Below are 21522 nucleotides of genomic sequence, written 5' to 3'. Positions count from 1 at the left end.
GCCATAAAAACTGAACAATGTACTACCCTGTGGGGGGCAGGGAAGGTCATTATCGCTGGCCCCAGGAAGATCATCTGATATGACCTGGGAACCCCAACACCTGGGGGCCTTCCTGTAAGCCCACAAAGGGGCAGAACCATATCTGCAAGACAAAGACCCCAGAAGATTATAAAAAGCAAAGCCTCTGTATGTTACTTCACTCTGATTTGGAAATTATTTCCAGGAGTCCACTAGTCACTAGTGTTAATAAATGGGTTCCTCCCTTTCTCTAGGAAAAAAAAGTGTATTTTTATTGATTTCAGAGAGGAAGAGAGAGGGAGAGAGATATAGAAACATCAATGATGAAAGGGAATCATTGATCGGCTGCCTCCTGCACTGCCCCCACTGGAGATCGAGCCTGCAACCCAGGCATGTGTCTTGATTGGGAATTGAACTGTGACCTCCTGGTTCATAGGTCAATGTTCAACCACTGAGCCACACCAGCAAGGCCAATATTTCCCTTTTTTCATTTCAGGCATTCTTCTTTTAAGATATCTGATATCCCTGCTTTGAAGATATTTGTTTTTGTAAAATTAATTAAAATAATGAATAGAACGTGCCTGACAAATAGTACAAATATGATTAATGGTTGGTATAAAAGGATGATAATGATGATGATAATGTTGTTCCTTTTTATATAGTCTTGGCTGAAATTAATTACTCATGTCCCCACAAAGTAAGCCAAGATTATTCAAATAACCCATGGAGGTGTTCTTACATGGAAAAGTCTACATCTGGTGGTTTTCTTTACTTTAGCAACATCATATCATATTGGCCATTAGATAATCCCATAAAATGTTATAACATAGAAGGTAAATGATGATAAATGATATGGTATCAACTCTGTCACAGAATTGTATGACTATTTTTCAGTGATTAAACCACAGAGAAGGTAGTACCTAAGGAGCATGGTGAGAATAACTGCAGGGAAAAATGTTCCAAGTTCTCTTGATCTTGTCTACTCTCTACCTCATATCCATAGACAAAGGATTCAACAGTTCATGGAAACACTCCATGAATTCATCCATACATCTGTCCAATTATGTATAAAAGAATGATTTTAATGTAGTTAATATATCCTGCAAACAAAGCTCTTAAGAGATTGGATCTTAGATTTAACAAGGCTCTGCCACTTGTGTATGCCCTCAGAACAATTACTTTACCCCATATGAGCTTCAATTTCTTATCTATAAATATACAAATGATAAAATCTATGTCATAAGGTTATTTCAAAAATTAAATGAAAATGTATAGAACACTTAATATGGTGCCAGCAGGTAGTAAGCACTTAAGAATTAGCTAATATTGGAGAAACTAAGATGGCGGCATAGATAAACACCGGGAAATTGCTGCCTCCCACAACAATTGAAAAATCTTCTAGGAACACAAAACGGACATCATCCAGAACTACAGGAAGGCTGGCTGCGGAAGTAAAGTGCAGAGGTACGGGGGCTCACGCGCGCGAAAAGGGGCTGGCACCTGAGGACACAGCTGTCTTTTTGAATCCGGAGGGAGTCACAAGCTCCCGACGGCTCTGAACTCTGGTTCCGGGAAGTCTCTGGGGACCCAAGACTCATACGGGGAGAAACTGGACTGTCTGGCAGTGGGCGAACTTGAGGGCGGCTTTCCCTCAGAGGTGCTTGCAGCCCTTACCGGGACACTGAGACGCAAGACTCCTTAGGGCAGGGCTAAGGATCTGCCATAGCTGCTTGCTCCGCCCTTTGATTCCTTGAGACCCTGCCCCACCCAGGCTGCGGCAGAGACTTTTGCATATGAATGCCCTGGCCCTTTGCAACCTGATAATTACAGAACTGCAGCCGGGCCAGGTAGACCCAGAACTACCAAGAGAAGGCCCAAGGCCCCACAGCGGCTTGCATTGCTTCACAGCTGAGCCTCATCAGGGCACCTCCAAACTCCCAAAAAGGAAGGGGAATCTGCAGTTCTCTTCGTAGCTCCTGCTGTGTAACCTCAGGCAGAGGCTAAATTAGCACCTCCTTAGATCCAAGAGCCAGTGTACCCAGTGGTCAGAGGGGGACCATCCAGATCACAACTCCTCAGATCCATAAGGGACACACTCAGGGTGCAGACTCAGTGAGCACCAAAACCCCACTGAAGCAAGTCTTGCCCCAGAAGGGTGTCTCCAGCACAGAAGTTCTCCCACTGCAGACACAGTTGATTCTCACTGCCAATTGGCCTGGAGGTCAATTCCTCCCAGTGATCCTACAACAACCAAGGCATAACTACAACAAGACTGTGCACAAAGCCCACAAGGGAGTGCACCAAGAGTGTCCACCTCAGGTAACTGGGGAGGCTGAGACACTGGGCCCTACAGGACACCTAGCACACAAAGCAACTCTATCAACACAGGGAAGCAGCCAAAATGCGGAGACAAAGAAACAGGTCACAAATGGCAGAAATGGAGGAAAGCAAACGACTGGATATAGAGTTCAAGGCCACGTTTATAAGGTTTTTCAAGAATTTTATGGAAACTGCCGATAAATTTAGTGAGTCCCTCAATAAGTATAGTGAGACCCTGGAGGACATGAAAAAGGACCAACTAGAAATTAAGCATACACTGACTGAAATAAAGAATAATTTACAGAGATCCAACAGCAGACAAGAGGATCCCAAGAATCAAGTCAAAGATTTGAAATACAAAGAAACAAAAAATACCCAACCGAAAAAGAAAAAAGAAAAGAGATTCCAAAAATATGAAGATAGTGTAAGGAGCCTCTGGGACAACTTCAAGCGTACCAACATCAGAATTATAGGGGTACCAGAAGAAGAGAGAGGGCAAGATATTGAAAACCTATTTGAAGAAATAATGACAGAAAACTTCCCCTATCTGGTGAAAGAAATAGACTTACAAGTCCAGGAAGCGCAGAGAACCCCAAACAAAAGGAAACCAAAGAGGACCACACCAAGACACATCATAATTAAAATGCCAAGAGCAAAAGACAAAGAGAGAATCTTAAAAGCAGCAAGAGAAAGACAGTCAGTTACCTACAAGGGAGTACCCATACGACTGTCAGCTGATTTCTCAACAGAAACCATGCAGGCCAGAAGAGAGTGGCAAGAAATATTCAAAGTGATGAATAGCAAGAACCTACAACCAAGATTACTTTATCCAGCAAAGCTATCATTCAGAATAGAAGGTCAGATAAAGAGCTTCACGGATAAGAAAAAGCTAAAGGAGTTCATCACCACCAAACCAGCATTATATGAAATGCTGAAAGGTATTCTTTAAGAAGAGGAAGAAGAAAAAGGAACTCTTACCATTTGCTACAGCATGGATGGAACTGGAGAGCGGATAAATACCACATGATCTCACTCATTTGTGGAATATAATGAACAACATAAACTGATGAACAAGGACTGATCCAGAGACGGAGAGGCATTGATTGGACTGTCGGGCCTTGGAGGGAAGGTAGGGGAGGGTGGGGGTAAGGGGGAAAGATCAACCAAAGGACTTACATGCAAGCATATAGGCCTAACCAATGGACACGGACAATGGGGGGGTGAGGGCATGGGGGGGTAGAGGGTAACGTGGGGACAAGGACACATATGTAATATCTTAATCAATAAAAAATATATTTAAAAAAAGAATTAGCTAATATTAATATGCTTAACCATTAAGTATTACTCATATCAAAAGCAAACTCTACTGATCATAGCATCATGTCTCAGAAGTTCCAGAAGGGGATGAAGAGGACATAAAAATGAATTGGGTTAGAATATACATCCATTTATCATTCCTACCAGGTAGAAATTGTGAAGTATAAACTCCTAAGTATGTTAAGAACGCATTTTACCATGAATTTGGGTGATGAGGCTATGGACGTTTATCAAGTTCTTTGCAAATTTAGTATTTCATTATAGGGTATTAATCCTATATAATAAAAGCCTACTATGCTAAGTGTCTGACCATTCATTCGACTGTTCAAACAGTTGCTATCATATGCACTGACCACCAGGGGGCAGACGCTCCAACCAGTAGGTTAGCTTGCTACTGGGGTCTGGCTGATGGGGACTGGGCAAGAAGGGCCAGGCACATGCTGAAGCCCTCCTGTGGTCCCTCCTGGGCCCCAATTGGCCTGATCAGGACTGGCAAGATGGACCGGACACACCCTGGACGAATCCATGCACCGGGCTGGTTTCGGCCCAATCCCCACAGGCCAGGCCAAGGAACCCCACCAGTTCATGAATCCATGCACTGGGCCTCTAGTTATATTATATTAATCCAAAGTGGCCCTGCCTTTTTACTGAAAATGTTGATGGGATGTGTATTTTAAGAAATGCTACTACCAAGTTGTTTTGGGTTAGTCTTAAAATTATTCTTTCCCTTCTCTATTATTGTTGATTCCCTTGGTGTTTCTGACTTCCAGCTATAGAGAACTCTTGAAGCTATGGTTTCTCCAAATGATTTTTTTGCCTTAGCCTTAGAAACATATCTTGTGATTTATAAGATGAAAGTCAATATTTATGGGACAGCTTGATTGCAATCCTATACATAGGCTATAAACAGACTTGAGGTTATTTCAATGACCCATCTAGCCTCATAAATCTATTTATTGTGATATAGTTTTTTCCACAAGATATATTTAGATGTATGTTATACTAGTTCTGCACTGTGGTAGGAGTTGTGTGGAGATCCAAAAATTATGAGGTAGAACACTAGCTTCATAAGAACAGAAAATTTATTGGGGAGATAAAATTAACACACATGAAACAACCATAGCATTCAATCAGGTCCTTATCATGGGATTTTAAAAAGACCCAAGACCTCTGCGCTATCTTGGTTTACAGTTAAGGAGTCAAAGGCTGATTTTATTATTGGTGATGTCCCCAAATAAACCTCTCCAAGAAATGACTTCCCATTTCTGAACATAAATGTTTAAATATTAGATTTGGGATCCATAACTGTATCTTGAGTAAAAGCAATATTTATTCTCAATGTTTGAGGTCCATTATCCAGCATCAAACATGCTTCCAGTGGCAGAATTTTAATTCCTCCCTCCTTACTATAAGTCTTGAATCCCAAATCAAGATGGAACCAATGATTCTAAATACCTCATGTGGAAAGACATGGTGGGTTACTGCAGACTGGTCTTCATAGGACTCTGTGAGCCTCAATCTGTTGTAGTTATCTTCTCTCTCCATTTTCTTACTGGATGAGTTTATATATTTCCATGGCTTCAGCAATCTTCTTGGGGGTGGGGGTGGGGTGGGTATAATCTCTAAAGCTACATCTTCAGGATATAATTTTATGCTCAGCTCTAAACATGGCTTCCACGTGTCCACTTAGGAAGCATCTTTTCAAACTAGATTTTTTTTTCAGGAATACCCAATTTTCTCAGTCAGTCGACCATGCACAGTATGTTAACTCCATGTACACACATTTGACTCCTTTCCTATCTCTCCCTATTTTCCCACATTAAATCATCACAAAGTCCCTGTAGATTAGCCCTTAAATATCTTTAGCTGTCCATTTTTTATATCCACTGTCACTTTCATAGCTCATGCTAATATTTTCTCTTCCTCTAAGTAGTAGCAGTAATGTTTCATAATAGACCCCTCTGCTTCATCTCTTGCTCCATCCAATCACTCTCCATAAAAGGAGCAGAGTCTTCTTTCTAGACTGAAAATCCATACCAAACACTTTATATAAGTCTGTTGAATTGAGATGAATTAATTTGCATTACCAAATCTTCTTAAATGACATTTTCCATATTCAGTACATGTGCACATTCATAATTTAGGGATGTTTTCAGTGCTGGAGAATAAATATGATTTCAAGGTATTTCACAAGCATAATGTCCCAAAACTTAAAAAAAGAAAAATGCACTTGTGTTTTATCCACATTCTATTAAGTCACCAGCATACTTGAAGTATGATAAGCTTTTTAATATCAATTTATTAAAGTTATGATTTCATGTTTTATGATATTGCCCTTTGGAAACCAAGCAGATTTCTGAGTAAGGTGCTACCATTGAGATAGAGTGTACTAATGGCCCATATAGGGCAATGGAGAAGTGATCACTAAATTAAGCCCTGGTGAATGTGAGAGGTTAATTTGTTTTACCTTTATTTCCATTTATTCCCATTTATTTAAAGCTCTGCTAACTAACTAAAATATCAAATAGAATATATATAACTATATGATCAAAACAGAAGGCTGATTCACTGACTTTTCTAGATTGGTAGTACAGCAATTGATCTGCTCCCACAGCCTTGCAGACACCATCTTGTAGAGCTACACCAAACTATACAATGCCAGCCATACAAGCCACTCTGTGATGTTACTAAATTTAATGCAAGCCTTCCTTACCACTTTTTCAGTGCCAATTTTTCTCCTATATCATGTAAAACAAAAGTATATGCTCAGGCTGCTCATCATTCCCCAAGCTATGCCTTCTCCTGAAAGATGCAGGTGACCCTTGGCTACCACTCTACATCCATCCTTCTCCTTTTTCACAAAGCTCTAGCCACATGGACCTTCTGGAGAGTTCTTAAGCCAACACTGAGCTCTTTCCCATCTGTAGGCCTTTGTATTTGCTGATTCCTCTACCTGGATTCTCTTCCTCTAGATAAGCACTTCTCTACCTGCTTCTCATCATTCATATGTTAGTGCAAATACTGCTTTCTCTATCTAAAGCAGCAACCCTCACCATCACCTCACATTCTCTTTAGACCATAACCAAGGCACTCGGTCTCCAATGGCATCATTATCTCTGCATTTCTGAATTGATCAAGGCAGGAAAAGGTAACCATGTGGAAACTTTAATACTAGGACTTATAACCCTTTTGCTGATGAAAACTTCCTTTTGATTTTCCTGAAGCTTTATGAAGTAGAGATGAGAGGGTGTATTAGTCAGTCTTCTTTTGATTGAAAATGGCAGAAACCTCACTCAAATTAGCTTTGGTAACAATGGGACTTTATTGGCTCACAAATGGGATGTCCAAGGGGGTGTGTTGGCTTCAGGCATGACAAGACCTGAGAGTTTGAACAATGTCAGCAGTACTCTGCCTCTCTTCTACATCTCTCAGGTTTGCTTTTCTCTCTATTGATTTCATTTTCAGGCAGGAGTTTTCTCACATTTGGAAAAGATGATCACCAGAAGCACCAGGCTCTGTGCTGAGAACATAGCAATGAATAATAAGAAAGACATGCTCCCTGCTCTCTTGCAGGTATGACTTGGGGAATGATGATCTGCCTGGGCATCTACCTCTGACTGACATGACACAGGAGTAAAAAAAGGCAATAATGCATGTAGTAAGGACATATATATGTGGAAAAATAATAAATATAAATCATTTCATGTTGTGACAGTGATACTGAACACCACTAAGGACACCTTGGTCACATATTCCCATATATTTTCATTCTAGCCAGCCTTTACAGAGCACCTACTTTGTGCCCACCTGTGCCAAAATGTTACAGAGCAGAATTGAATAACCAAGTCCCTGTCCTTGAATGACACACACTACTATACAATGCCTAAATAACTCAAACATCAGTAAGCAGAATAGGGAGGAAATCATAATGGACATCCTAACCAAGGGCTATGAACCACCCTAATAGATGAATTTCCCTAGTAAGTGGTTGAGGTAAGGAGATGTAAAGAAAAATATTTTAAACTAGCCAATGTATGAAGTCATGAGGGGTTGACCTAGAGTATTGGTATGGTGACAGAGAGGCATCTGAGAGCATCTGGGAAGTCAAGTAGCAGCACTTTTCAATGAGAGAAGTCAGAAAGGGAGTGATGAGCTTGGTCTAGAACATTTTTATATGAAGAGTATAGGGAAAGCAGCTAACATTGCCATTTCTGTTCCCATTTGTAGGGAACTTACATGTGCCAAGAAGTAGGCTTCCTATACATTATCCCACTTAATTACTCATCCAGTGCCTCTTGAGAAAGTAGGTGTTATTAGCCCCACTTTTCACTTGTGAGACATGAAAATTGGGGAAGTTATGGAACTCATGCAAGGTCACACAGCAAGTTAGGGTAACAACCAGCATTTGACTCTTTACTACCATCTGACCCTTTCTACCTTAACCCCCTACCTTATAATAACATTTATTTTCAAAACTGGCAACTACCAAGATTTTAATGGCTCACTTTCCCATTAAAATCATTTATAGTTGAAGAAAAAAAGCAAGAGGGATGACTAAACCCCATGTTGATTTATTTTGGAAGACTTTTCACAAGACTTTAAGGAGCTCTCTGACAGTGCTAATTTTAACCAAGTCATTGTAAATTAACTTTGGATTTCTCCTTGCAAGGCAAAGTACAAATACAAGTGTATGACTCAGCACAAACCAGCTGTGGTTCTTCCTGCACCCCATTACCCATACCCCATAAAGATGAGTAGCAACCCTAAGATTCACTAAAGAACTCAAAACTTGCTCAGATAGCCTCCACATCCCCCATCCCCTCAATTTACCATTCTGAGGCTTTTGTACCACTTCCCCAAGAGTCTACCTCTAGTGAATCTTCATTTTATAATCTTTTCTTGTCTTGATTTTGATGGCAGGGCTGTTTGTCTATGGGACATGTCATGCAAATGATAACTGGCAGTGAGCATCTGCTTCTGAGACCACTGATCAGAGGGGAGGTGGTCAAGGAAGGGCTCAGATTGTTAATAACAGTAGCATCAGCAGCAGCTATAGAGATCTTATCTCCATGTTTGGGTGAGGTCCTTCACATAAAGACCACTGAGATGCTGGCCTGCATTACTGTTACCATAACAAAGATTCCCAGGACATCCTAAACTCAAGTTCTCCCCATAATTTTGTTCTATCTCTCTTGCTCTCACCACCTACCCCAAGAAATGGAGGAGAGTGATTTTACAGACTTTGATCTAGAGTCCACAGCTCACAACCCAGTGGATGGAGGATTTTCTCCCTTGCTCTTCCAAATATGCTCTTCACTGTCACCTGCCAATCATGTGATCTGTTATTCATTCTACAAATATATAATGCTCCCCTACTGTGTGCAAGACACTGTTTTAGGCTACAGGAACATAGAATTACCAAAACAAAGATCCTTGCTTTCATGAAGAAGTGAGGGGAACAGACACTAAGTGATCAGCATAATAAATAAGTATATTATGTGGTATAATAAAAAAGTAAATATAATTTGACAAAAAAGGAAAATGTGAGCAGAATAAGGCAGAGCAGTAGTGCCTGATCTGGGGTGTTTAAATAGGCTGTGGTATTGAATGGGGGGGAGGTCAATGTAGGCCTTATTGATATTGTAAGATATGAGCAAGACTTGAATGAGATGAACGGTTTGGTCCAATGGGTATTTGAGAAAAGCCCATTCCACACTGAAGGAGCAGTCAGTGGAAAGACCCTAATTAAAGTGGGAGCATGTCTTGTGTATATGAAGAGCAACGAGGAGGCATATCTGGCCAGAGAAGAGTGTGTCTTATTCAGTCAGCCTCTTAGAAAGCCAGGGCAATTCTTTAGGCCCAGGGTACAAACCTTGTACCAGCTTCCTTACCTAATGCATTTTAACAAACTACCAGAACAGAAGCTCCAATGCCATGTTAAAAACTCCATCACCACTCTGAAAATAGTGCCAAATCAATAGTTATGTATAAAATGAATGAATGAATGAATGAATGAATGAATGAATGAATATAAAATTCTGTCTTTTATTATTGCCATTCTCACTTAATTCTAGGCCCTGGGGATCCTCACACTTATTTGACTGGGGTCCAAATTTCAATATCCTGAATTTTATATTGAAATAATCTTTAGTCTACTTATGCATTGCTGCATGAACTAGCCCAGAATATATCTATAACAAGTTCCTCTCCCTGGCCCTATTTACTTATATTAAGTTCTAATGCATTTAATAACATCATTACTTCTCAATCTCATGTTTCCACTACTCCCTTCTACACATACTTAAATTAAGTTCCTCTTGCCTTCCATACAGACCTGGAGCAAATAACATGTAATAGTAATAAACCTTACAACCTTCACTTTTGACTATGATTTATTCAACAAATGTGCATATTGTGACTGATATGTGTTGAGCACCATTAAAGAAGTTAATGTCATGGTCACTACTCTAAAAAAAGCTTTCCAGCTATTCAGCTGATAGAATTACAAGCTATGCTATCACTTAGCACCAGAAAGGATGGGGTAGACAGCCACTCTCATGTACTCCTGCTGGAAATATATATTGGTACACTCTTTCTAGCAAGTAATTTGGAACTATGTAACAAGACCTTAAAATATCACATCTTTTCCCCTAGTAATTTCAATTGTTGAAAGCCAGACTAAGAAAAGAGAGATGTGGTCAAATGTTTACATACAAAGATATTTATATACATTACTAGAGGCCCGGTGCACCAATTCATGCACGGGTGGGGTCCCTCTGCCTGGCTGGTGACTGGGGCTGATGGGGCCAGTCAGGACCAGCTGGCAGGGGGAAGGACCATGGGTGGTTGGCCGGCCTTAGGAGGTTGGCTGTGGGAGTGCACTGACCACTAGGGGGCAGCTCCTGCATTGAGCATCTGCCCCCTGGTGGTCAATGCATCATCATAGTGACCATCGCTTAGGCTTTTATATATATATAGATTATTATGGAGGGAGGAAGCTGACAATTAAATTTTCCCAAATAAGTAAATGTATTTCTGTACAACTCTGTAGCCACCAGGAATATTTAATGACATGGAAAAATGCTCACTATATACTAAGACAAAAACAGATACAAAACTATATGTAGTGCATTAGTAAATTTTATTTTAAATAAGACGCATGTTAAACTATTGAAAAGAAATACAACAAAATGCCAACTTGATCTTCTTTAGATGTTTACTAGTAGTGTCACGGGTACTTTGTGTACTTTCCTGAATCTTCCACAGTGAGCAAATATTCTCATTTCTATATTAAATTTTTATAAATGCATAATTTATAAATTTAAAAATAAAAACCACTCAAATATTCTAAGATGAGTATTAGGTATTATACAAAAATTTGACCCTATTTTGGGGGGTTTCTTTAAGAAAGGGGCATGTCTAGACAGCAGAAGTCAGAGGAGGTTTCTTGAATCTCTTCCATTTCTGTCCTTGAAGAACACAGTTCTCTTGTGGGGAGGTATTAGCATAGTGCTCTTAGGAGGTAGAGGGCCTCACCTCCCACAAGTCTCCTGATCCCCAGTGGGCAGCACTCTCTGCATGGGTAGAGGGAAATCACCAGAGCTCCTCTCAGAGAGGAATCTGCAGAAGCCTCAAATCAAAGACCCAAATGCTGGAAAACAATCCCAGAAAATCATTACTCCAGTCCCACAACTTCCCATCCAGAGCAGGAATTTTCTCTACAGTTTCCCTAAGAGATGGGCTGTCAGTATATGCCTCACTACCAGTAAGACACACAGACTTTCTCTTCTATACTTAAAACAACTTACTAAACCACAGGCCCACTCTACCTATCTTTCTAGTCTACATTCTCACCACTTCCCACCATGGCAAGCCTGTTTTTTCAGAGATGCCATTCTCCAAATTATCAAGCACAGCATGTTTGGGTCATATTTAAAGCCTCTGCTTGGGTTTTTGCTTTTTTTTCCTAACAATGACCGTCTGTACCTGAAATGACAGTCATTTCTCTTGCTCTCATCTCAAAGTTACATGACTTGTACCACAAGGCATAGATAAGTAAATCAGAAATGGACAACTGAGCCAAAGGAGACCACTTGGGCATTGGGACACAGGAATTCTGGTAAATTTCTGTTGGTTCTTTGAATCAGAAAGTGAATTTAAAGTTGAGACTGATGGGACCTTAAGTCTGTGAAAGTAGAAAAAAAAAAGTGTGTGTAACGTTTGTGTTGTGTGTGGAAGAGAGAAGAAATAAACTTGAAGCAGTCTTAGAAACAGTAATGAATATCTATATGACCCAAGATGATGGAATAATTAATTTTAGTTCTTGACCTTCTAGTTCTTGGATCCTGCCACAGGATCTAGGCCAGGCTGTACTCACAAACCCTCTCTTTGCCTCCTTTATTTAAACAGTTTATAAGTATTCTCAACTTATGTACAGTACTTTGCACATTTGTAATAACATGCAATAACAAAAATATATAATTAAAACAATAGTTTTAATAGTAAAGGATAAGTTCCAAGACAGCCCAGACAATGCCAGACTTCTTCTTCACTTGTCCCCAACATTTAGCAAATAAGAAGTCCTCAACAATCGCTCTGATGGTTGACAGAGGAAAGGGTAGTAGGGGGACTGAGTGAAAAAAGTGAAGAGATTAAAAAGTACAAATTGGTAGTTACAGAATAGTCACAGGGACATAAAATAGTCATGGGGACATAAAATAAGGGATATAGTCAATAATATTTTAATAACTGTATGGGTGCCATGTGGGTACTGGAAATGTTAGGTGGGACCCTTTGTAAAGTATATGATTATCTAACCACTATGCTGTACACCTGAAACTAATACAAAATAATATTGAATGTACACTGTAATTGAAAAATAAAATAAAACTTTAAAAAAAAACATGAGGTTCTCAACAACCACTTGCCTTAGTTGGACAATATCATTACTTCCTCTCCTCTGTGCTTACTATATTCTCAAAGATCTCCTTAGTCCAGTTTAAGTTCCATTTTGCCAGAGCCCCTTCTCTGCTTCCATGAGTCCACAGTGACAACTTCCTTTTCCTAAACTACTCTACAGCAACTGTGGTCCACATTAATCACCTGGTCCTCAGTCATACACTGTTATGAACTGTTATTTCCCTGCCTTTGTGTGTGTGTGTTGTATTTCAAGGCCATGGACTTAAGCCAGCAGGTACTGTGTGCCTAGCAGCAAGTGGCCTGAAAGAGTTAATTAGCTTCATTAAGTCTGAGAGAATATAGCATGTTTACTTTGAGGCCAACATATTAGTCAATCTCCCAGTGAAACATGTGCTATGCTAGGGTGTCCAATTGTTTTTTCTGCTGTGTTTATGCCATAATATAATAATGTTTCTATTTTAAAGCTGCTTGAGTTCAACTAAGTATTATGTTTATTTATTTAGAAAAAGCCAATTTAGGTTGTAGGGTTTTGTTTATTTTAATGTTCACAGAAACAAGGTAGATGGATAGTAAAATGCACATGGAATGGAAAATGTTATCTACTGCTTTCTGGATGAAACAAACATCCCTCCACAAAAGACTTTTCCAAAGCCAGAAAATAGGCAGAAATGAAGATATGTGAACAAACATTCTGATGTTACTTAGAAGGACACATCTTAAAGTATTTTAATTTTTTAAGTCAAAAATAGTCCTTCACAAAGCATTACTTTTCTTAATGAACCTAAGAACCTACACTGTCAAACTCAACCTGCTTTCACTTACTAAATCATCCTCCTCATGCAGTTATCTCAGCAGCTTAGTAGAGATGATAACAAATAAGGCCAAGCTGCTTCTGTACTGCAACTGTTTACCAAAAGCCTGTCACAGGGACCATACACAGCTTAAACCACAACCTGACCAAATGGATTATAATTGAAGTTGAAAATCAAGGGCTGTGGAGATATCCCAAATCTCCCTCAGCTGCTCTGGGCTGAACCATTTGATTTATCCCTAGCAACTTGGGTCACTGAGGCACACACATATCCTACCCTATATTAAATAATTGGTTGTCTGCAGAACACAAGAAAAGAAAGGAAAGGAGAAATGAGGGTATCCTCTAAAATCAATTCTCTTCTGAAGTAAATTTCTTATGCAATGTAAGTTGAAAAGGATTTTCTACCATAATCAGAATTCCAGTCATGTTTTTTGTTGTTGTTGTCTTGTTTGTTTTTTCACTTAAGGCCAATCTTTGGGGCCATTTACATCACAACTACCCACAATGCTTAGCAATAGTGAGTATGTGCTGTAGTAGATACTAGAAGAAACTAGATACAGTACATATGCCAGAGCAGACTTGGTTGTTACTAGATAAAAAGGGATCCTCTTTTTTAGTAACTGTTAAGTTTTCCCTAGCCAGCAGTGAGGGCTGCAGGCCCATGGACAACTGGGGAGTAGAGACTGACAGGGAGTCTTCTAGCTACAGATGTTTATGGGAAACCTTCTAGAGAACACTGTCTAGGACAGTATGAATCCCCTTTGCTTAGCAGATGTTTTTGTGACACTCCAAACCACCAGAGAGTTGAAATTCTAAGCAGAATGCTTTTGTCAAGAATCAAAATGATGAACCAACATCTCTAAGCTGAAACAGGAAAATACATCCATTGAAAATAGAACATGTCATAATATCTTGTTTGGGGGCTGAGTTTTCTTTCAGACCTAAAAACAACTCTGTGTGGCCAAATTGCCTCAGGTCTTCAACATACCTAACAGCTATATGTGAATAGAGGAATCAGCTTCTGTCAATTTATTCAAAAAAAAAAGCCTGCATATTTCTAGTTTTAGCCAAGGATATGAAGATGAGAGAATTTACTGTTTCTAAAAACTCATGTGTACTCTACTCAGCTGTACCCTAAACACATATGAATCTAGTAAGAAGAACCTAATGGAGGATGAATGAAGCATTCAAAAATAGGCTTATGTGCTCAAATAAAAACAAGTATAAAAATAGGAAAGAATTATTACAGCTCAGTTTCTAAGAAATGGGCTTTTAAGCTGTAGATAGTGTTTTCCTATGTATATTTCCCAACAGCTCAGGAGGCCATTCATATTGAAAGTCAGCAGCAAACTACCCACCTATACCCTGCCATTATAGAGGTCGCTCTTCTGTGGAGTTTAGGGAAGGTTATCCCTCCTTAAGGAAGGCTTTCGACAATGAGGCATCCTCTCTAAAGGAGGCCATTGCCATTGACTGTTCCTGAGATTGGTTCCAATGGTGTACTTTTGACTCCCAACAGTATCCTTTTAAACCTAAATATCGCCATCAAGATAAGAGGTACATATGTAAAACTTTAGACAATAAAATTAATTAATTAATTAAAAATAAAATAAAATTATTAAGCACTAAAAATAAATAAATAAAAATAGAAGATTTAAAAAAGATAAGAGGTGCACAGTGTAAATTCAGAAGAGCTTAGGACTTTTCACAGCAAAACAGCCAACTGATCCCATCTTTCCATACCAAATCATAGTTTATGGAACCATCAAAACAAATACCCTTCCCTGAAATAAACTGAAAAATAATCCCCAGCAAAAAATAGAAGAGAAAAAGTATGTCATGAGTGTAATGTCAGTTTCTTTTTAAGTTTTTAGTTTGTTTGCTTCTTGGTTGTTTTTAAATTGCCATACTGTGTTTGCAAGAACCAACAGGAATCCATTTAATCTGGGCTTCACTGAAAGTTCTCCAGCTCTTCCTGCCTTGGCGCACAGAGGCTCAGCAATTTCTTCCAGCCTGAAAGCAACCTAATGTATTGGAAGGAGTGGGAAGCTTAATATGAGGCCAACCTCTGCCACTTACTGACTATATGAGACCTAGGGTAAGTATGACCTTTCCAGGTTTCCTTTTCTCATCTATCCAATGAGGGTTCTTCATGTGTTTTCTAGATTGAAATAAGTCTGGTTCTATACCTTTCTGACCAGGAGCATCCAGATCTTTAATCTAAATTTCTTTATTAGAGGGTAACAGAGATAGACTTGGGATTCTCCAAGGTGTTTCTTAACATGGACACCCAGTGGCTGACTTGCAGGTTAAAGCTATGATCCCTAGCACTCAGGTTCTGCAGTGTAGCCTGAGAGATCAGTCACTCAGAGAGAGATAAAGTGTTGCCTGCCATCCTTACACTGAGGGCCTCTCTGAGTCCCTTGTTATTCCAAGGAATGTGAAGAGGGCAACACTACCCTCCAAGTCTCATTCTTGGATGTCCTTAGGGTGAGTAACTTGGGAAGAGGGTCACTCTCATTGAATGACATTGTCTTTATATTAAGGCCAAATAGTAAAATATGTGGACTCTTAGCAATGCCTAATTGGTCTCTATGTGTCAGGCCTCATTTTCTTTACACTATCCTGCATACTGCTGCCAGGGAAATTATTCCTTAAATATTTTTGTCTTTTCAATCTCCTGCTCACAACTTGTACTGGCTCCCTATCCCCTACAGGACTAAGTTCGTGATCTGCCTTTCCCACCAGGCTGTAAAGTTATGAAGGCATTGATTATGCCATGATCATCTTTAGATTCACACTATACTGTACAAATAGTATAGTATAGTAGCTGTACAAATTAAGCCAGATTGGTAATAAAAGTTTTTACTTACATGGTGGATTACATATAATATTACCATAATATTCTGTTTTGCTTATCAATATTTCAAAATTGTCTATAATTAATAGATTTACTTTTGCTTTTCTAAAAACAACAACAGTCTACTTTCTTAGCATGGAATGTAACCTCTTTCACTTTGAACTTTGAACTCAAGAGCTAAATTCCAGATACCAGCAATGCATAAGGCACTATGCATAGTGTTTTGAGCAAGACCTGGCTGTCCTGGAGGGGTTTCTAGACTAATTAAGGATGCAACAATGATTTCATAGGCACAATATGGTAAAAGCTGTAAAAGTGGTCCCAACAAAATGCCATGGGAGTTCAGCAGAGGGAGTAGGCTCATAACTAAGAAGCAGGAGAGGATGCCTTCTCCTCATAAAGCTGATATGGATGAAGGAGCAAGAACATTCTTCACCCATATAACTTTGCTTCAATAATGCTCAGTTTGATGGTGGGTAAGCACAGATGAATTGCAGTCATAATAAAAACTGCTTTTCAATCTTGCCTAATTAACACATAGCACACTAACAATTTGGTATCTTGTCTAGCATGTGAAAATACCTTGATGGGAACTTATATTTTATTTCAAAAGTGTTTTGCTCATGGGACATGGCTCTTTGTTCACAGCTTTGAAAATAAACTGGATGAAATATGCTATAGGTTGCAAAAATGCATCTGTAATTTGGAGGCTTAATAGGTTAGAAATCAAAACATTGGATTCTGTGGGAAGATATGGTAGTTGTCCAAGCTAATCTCTCATAAATCATATTCAACTCACCTTTATCATGATACAAATGTGCTCGGCACTTTGACATCTGACCCAAAGAGTCTTTTGGTGAGTTAAGCAAGGCTGGTATTGTTATCTGTGTGTTTCAGATAAGGAAAGAATCAAAGAAGTTTAAGTGCCTTGCCAAAGGTCCCATAGCCAGTAAGGGGAAGAATTTTAGAAAAGGCTATGCATATTCCCAAAGCTAGTCTGGCTGGAATATAATTTGTGACAAACTGTTCCCACTCTTTCTTTCCTGTACCTTGGATTATAGCAAAACCTAGACTTTAGGAAGAGGACCTAGAAGAGTGAGAGGCGAAAAGGACAACTCCCAAATTTGGCAGATATGAGTGGTCCTTCTGCCCTATCGCATCAGAACTGAAGTCTCCAGTCTTTAGTTCCTGCAAAAAACTTGATGGCCTTAAATGGGTCAGGGCCTATGTAAGTCAAGGTCTGCTTGCTCTGCACTGCAAGTACAAATAAGCACTGAAGACATGCCAAACACTGACAGAATGCTGGCAAGTGGAGCATTTGAGGACTGCGGGCTCGAACATGGGCAAAAATGCTCTTTCTCCCAGCTTCACATGACTTCCCCAGAACGAGCACTATCACCATGCATAACCCCGCATTGCCCATGTGGCATTTTTCAAATCAGGGCATTCAGTAGCTCAGCAGCAGAGATGGCACATGGGAGGATAAATTAGTTTCTCGTGACTTGAAAAGAATCAGGAGTTGAGTTCAACCAATTGTTCTCTTATTACCCTTCTTCTAACCCTGCCAAACCATCAAAGATTTTGAGTCCCAGAATTTTTGTGCAGGAAATAAGAAGCAAAAAATAAAACCTATGCGGAGTATGCTTGGTTCTTTCTTAAATTTTGTTGTTTTTTTAAAATTGACAGTAAAATAGACTTTTATTGGTGGACAGTTCACTGAATTTTAACAAGTGTATAGGTCTGAGGAACCACTGCCACAATCGATAACTCCATAATATTCCCTCATGCTACCCTTTATTAGTCACACCTGCCCCCTCTACCCCTAACACCTGACACCTTCTTTGTTCTACATCATTATTGTTTTGTCTTTTTGAGAATGCCATATAAATGAGAAAAACTGAATCTGTGTAGTGTGTTTCATTTTGATGTCCATGAGACACACTTGCAGACCCTGCTGCTTCCACATGCAAGTAGTTAAGGGCACAGCCTGGCTGGGCTGAGGATTTAAAAAATCCTTGTGAAGACTTAACCTCCACACTTATTCTCCTGGGTCCCTATGCATCCTTAGAGCCACAGACAGGGACAGGACATACGAGGTGATTCCAAGGTCTCCAAGATGCATCTGAACTAAGATGATGAGTCATCTTAAAATTCTCAGTAAGACTCAATCATCTTTTGGAAAGAAGGCCTCTAGTCTACACCGGGTGTGCTACAATGGACCAACCAGCTTACTATATTCTACCACTTCTCCTTAAAGCTCCATTTCTGGGCTGCCTCTCTCTGCACAAAACAAAAAGAACTTCCCCAGAGTGATCTTACTGATACATGCCAAGATGTTCTCAAGCTTCAACCCAGACTGAAAGGCAATGTCAATAGCACTTCTGAGCCCAAGTTTTGGAGTCCATCTGCCTGGTTTGAATCATGGCTTTGTCTCGCTTCTTTTCCTCTTTTCACTCATTATGAAAGTTCCTTCATCTGAGAGTGGGGACTAATAAAAGATCCCATGTGGTTATTGTAAAGATTAAATGAGATAATTTACACGAAGCATTACCTGGATATAGTAAGGGCTCAATAAGCATTCATTGTTATTATAATAACTATAACACCAAGTGACATTTGGTTGTTAATATTTTAATCTCTTGCATTAGACTGCGAACTGAGGTCCTGATGGCAGGGACCTGGTGTCATGCATCTCTACATTGCTAGTGTCATGGAAGGCCAGCATAGATTCTGCCTAACTCCTGCTCACACTATAATACATTTATTCATTCAACAAATATTAACTGAGCACCTCATATGTGTTCCTTTCTATGGAAGCACACCTTCTATGGGAATATTTCCATGAAAATCCACATATGATGGTTTCCACAAGGAGCTCCAATGTTTCACCACTCTCCATCACCTCACTTCACTGGAGCCTTCAAGGACTAAAAGTATAAATAGCAAGACCACAGGTCAAGAGAGGGTCATAATACTATATGGGACAGTTTATACTTTGGTGAGGAAAAGGTTGAAGGTAGAGGTAAGATGAGTGTGACTGGCTTTCTTTATCTCTGCTTGAGAGAACACCTTTTTGCATAGTCAGGACATTTCTATTATATGACTGGTATGACAGCAACAGTTCAAGGGTCTCCTTTTGCTTAAATAGAGGTGTCTTCCTTTCCCTCCAGCCCATCTCCATTCCTTTCTTTAGAGAGCCTAGCAGAAACCCAGAGAAACAAACGTTAGACAAAATGAGCCTTTCTGGCCTTGGAAGCTTAGCTCAGTGCACTGGGGCTATGGTTATACATTCATGCTGGGAACCACAGACCCAGAAATTGTTGCTGTGTGTATTATCATTGAGCAAGCTAGCAGGAACTTGAAAAATACCAATATTTTCAACAAAACTTATAATAACACACACACACACACACACACACACACACACACACACAAACACATACACAGGTAGATGTGAGACCTTCATCTAGACTTATCTTTGCACCTGAATCATCTCTGTGGGACACTTAACATTGCCTTTATTATTGCCTCCTGACTCTCTAAATAAATTACAGGTGACATGTGAGCAAGAACTATTCCCTGGTTCTCATAGTATCCCTAGTGTGTGACATAGCACTTGGCCATTGTACATTCCCAGTTAATATCTGCTGAATGACTATTTGTATACAGCTATGTACACATCAATAACTGCATGAATGAACACACACTTCTCTACCAGCCTATGCAATCACATATACAAGTGTACTCTAATTTTTATCCCCTAACCCCCAACTCTACAACAGGTAGCACTGTGTCTGACACAGTGTAGATAGTCTGTTAATATTTGCTGAATAGGTGAATGATCTAGAAGTGAGAAATCAAAAGCCAGGGAGAAAAAGAGAAAGCTATTAAACAATCAGTGTTCTTCAGTTACCTACACTTCAGCATTCTGCATTAGAGAGAATATTTTGTACAATGCATTAAGGGAACAAGTTAGGAGTGAAAAAAGAAATATGGAAGTCACATGCATAAAACATTAAAGGACTAAGAGTAGATGAGATAACTGGGGCAGTGGTATAGATGGAGAGGAAAAGAAAGCCCAGAAGCAAGCTCTAAGTAACCCTGTCATTTAGAGATTTATTAGAGGGGGACAAGCCTATAAAAGAGATTTAGAGGGATTATCCAGAGAGGAAGGAGAAGCAGGAAAATAATCAAGTAAACCAAAAAAAGAGAGCAGTCTACTAGTGAATGCTACTAAGAGATCAAATGAGATGTGGAAGAGACCATTTTATTGAGCAATATAGGAGGTCACTGGCGACTTTGAAAAGAGTAGTATCTGTCACAGGATAACTGGAATGAAAAAACAGAGAAGAATGGGAGAAGAGGAGATATAGGCTGTCAGTACAGACACAAAAAGTAAGTCCTTTCCCAAACTTTCGGGGAAACTTAATCTCCTTGCCAAATAACTTTTTAGTAGTTCATTTCCTGCTCCCTACTTATAAAGACATTTCTCCTGGCCAAATCTGAGCAGTTCTAGGATGCAAATAACAGGCATCCAGAAAAGGGAGGCAGGGTGGCAAGCTCTTGATCTGAGATGCACAGGATTCTGCAGTCCCAAAGAGCTGTCATTTATCTGCCTGTGCTGCCTTATTTGCTGCTGAGCCTCTGGCACACTCTCACTCTCTCCATTCCATCCATTACTAATGACATCATTGTAATAAAAAAAGAATTAGAGAGAATTTGGACTGCATCAAGTAGGAATTGCAACAAAATACTGTGCTATTCAATGATGAATTTTTAAATGAAACATCTAAATACAGATTTCTCCCCAAGAGATGTTCTGATTTGAGGCTGAGCTTGATGTACTTCCAAGAAACTGTCTACTTACAAATGAGGCACTAAACCTAGATGCTTAGGTAAGTTTCTCATGTAGAACGCAATGCAGTCTTTCCTACCCAGCTCCTCCTGTGGGTAAGGTGTAAGGTGAAGGCCAGATAAGCTCTAATGAGAAGCTTATACATTAGGTCGTCAGAGGCATTTGCTGAGGTTTCCCTGTCTTGGAGTGGTTGGGTTTAAGTATAATTTTAATTTTACTTTGCTTTTAAAGGGCCTGGGGAAGTAAAGCTGTTATTTAAAGTAATTTACCAAAACAAAAAAAAATATGAATTGCCCCAAGATTTTCATGCTTGGTTGACACAGTGCCAGGAAATAATGACTCTGGATCTAGCCTGACCTCCTGTTGACACTGCGAAAGCTGCTAGTGAAAATTTATTTATGGAAACCAAGCCACAGGTCA

General features: G+C 39.6%; 1 protein-coding gene across 3 annotated transcripts in view; it reads right to left on the bottom strand.

Annotated features, from left to right (window-relative positions):
- Positions 1 to 21522, bottom strand: part of FGF13 (fibroblast growth factor 13) — a 652755-nt gene that overhangs the window by 337475 nt on the left and 293758 nt on the right. The gene's annotated exons all lie outside the window — the stretch shown is intronic.

Source organism: Myotis myotis, unplaced genomic scaffold, assembly GCF_014108235.1.
Source record: "Myotis myotis isolate mMyoMyo1 unplaced genomic scaffold, mMyoMyo1.p scaffold_m19_p_4, whole genome shotgun sequence".
In the NCBI taxonomy this organism is placed as follows: domain Eukaryota; kingdom Metazoa; phylum Chordata; class Mammalia; order Chiroptera; family Vespertilionidae; genus Myotis; species Myotis myotis.
The sequence above is the reverse complement of the archived record's forward strand: the minus strand, read 5'-3'. Positions and strand labels throughout refer to the sequence as shown.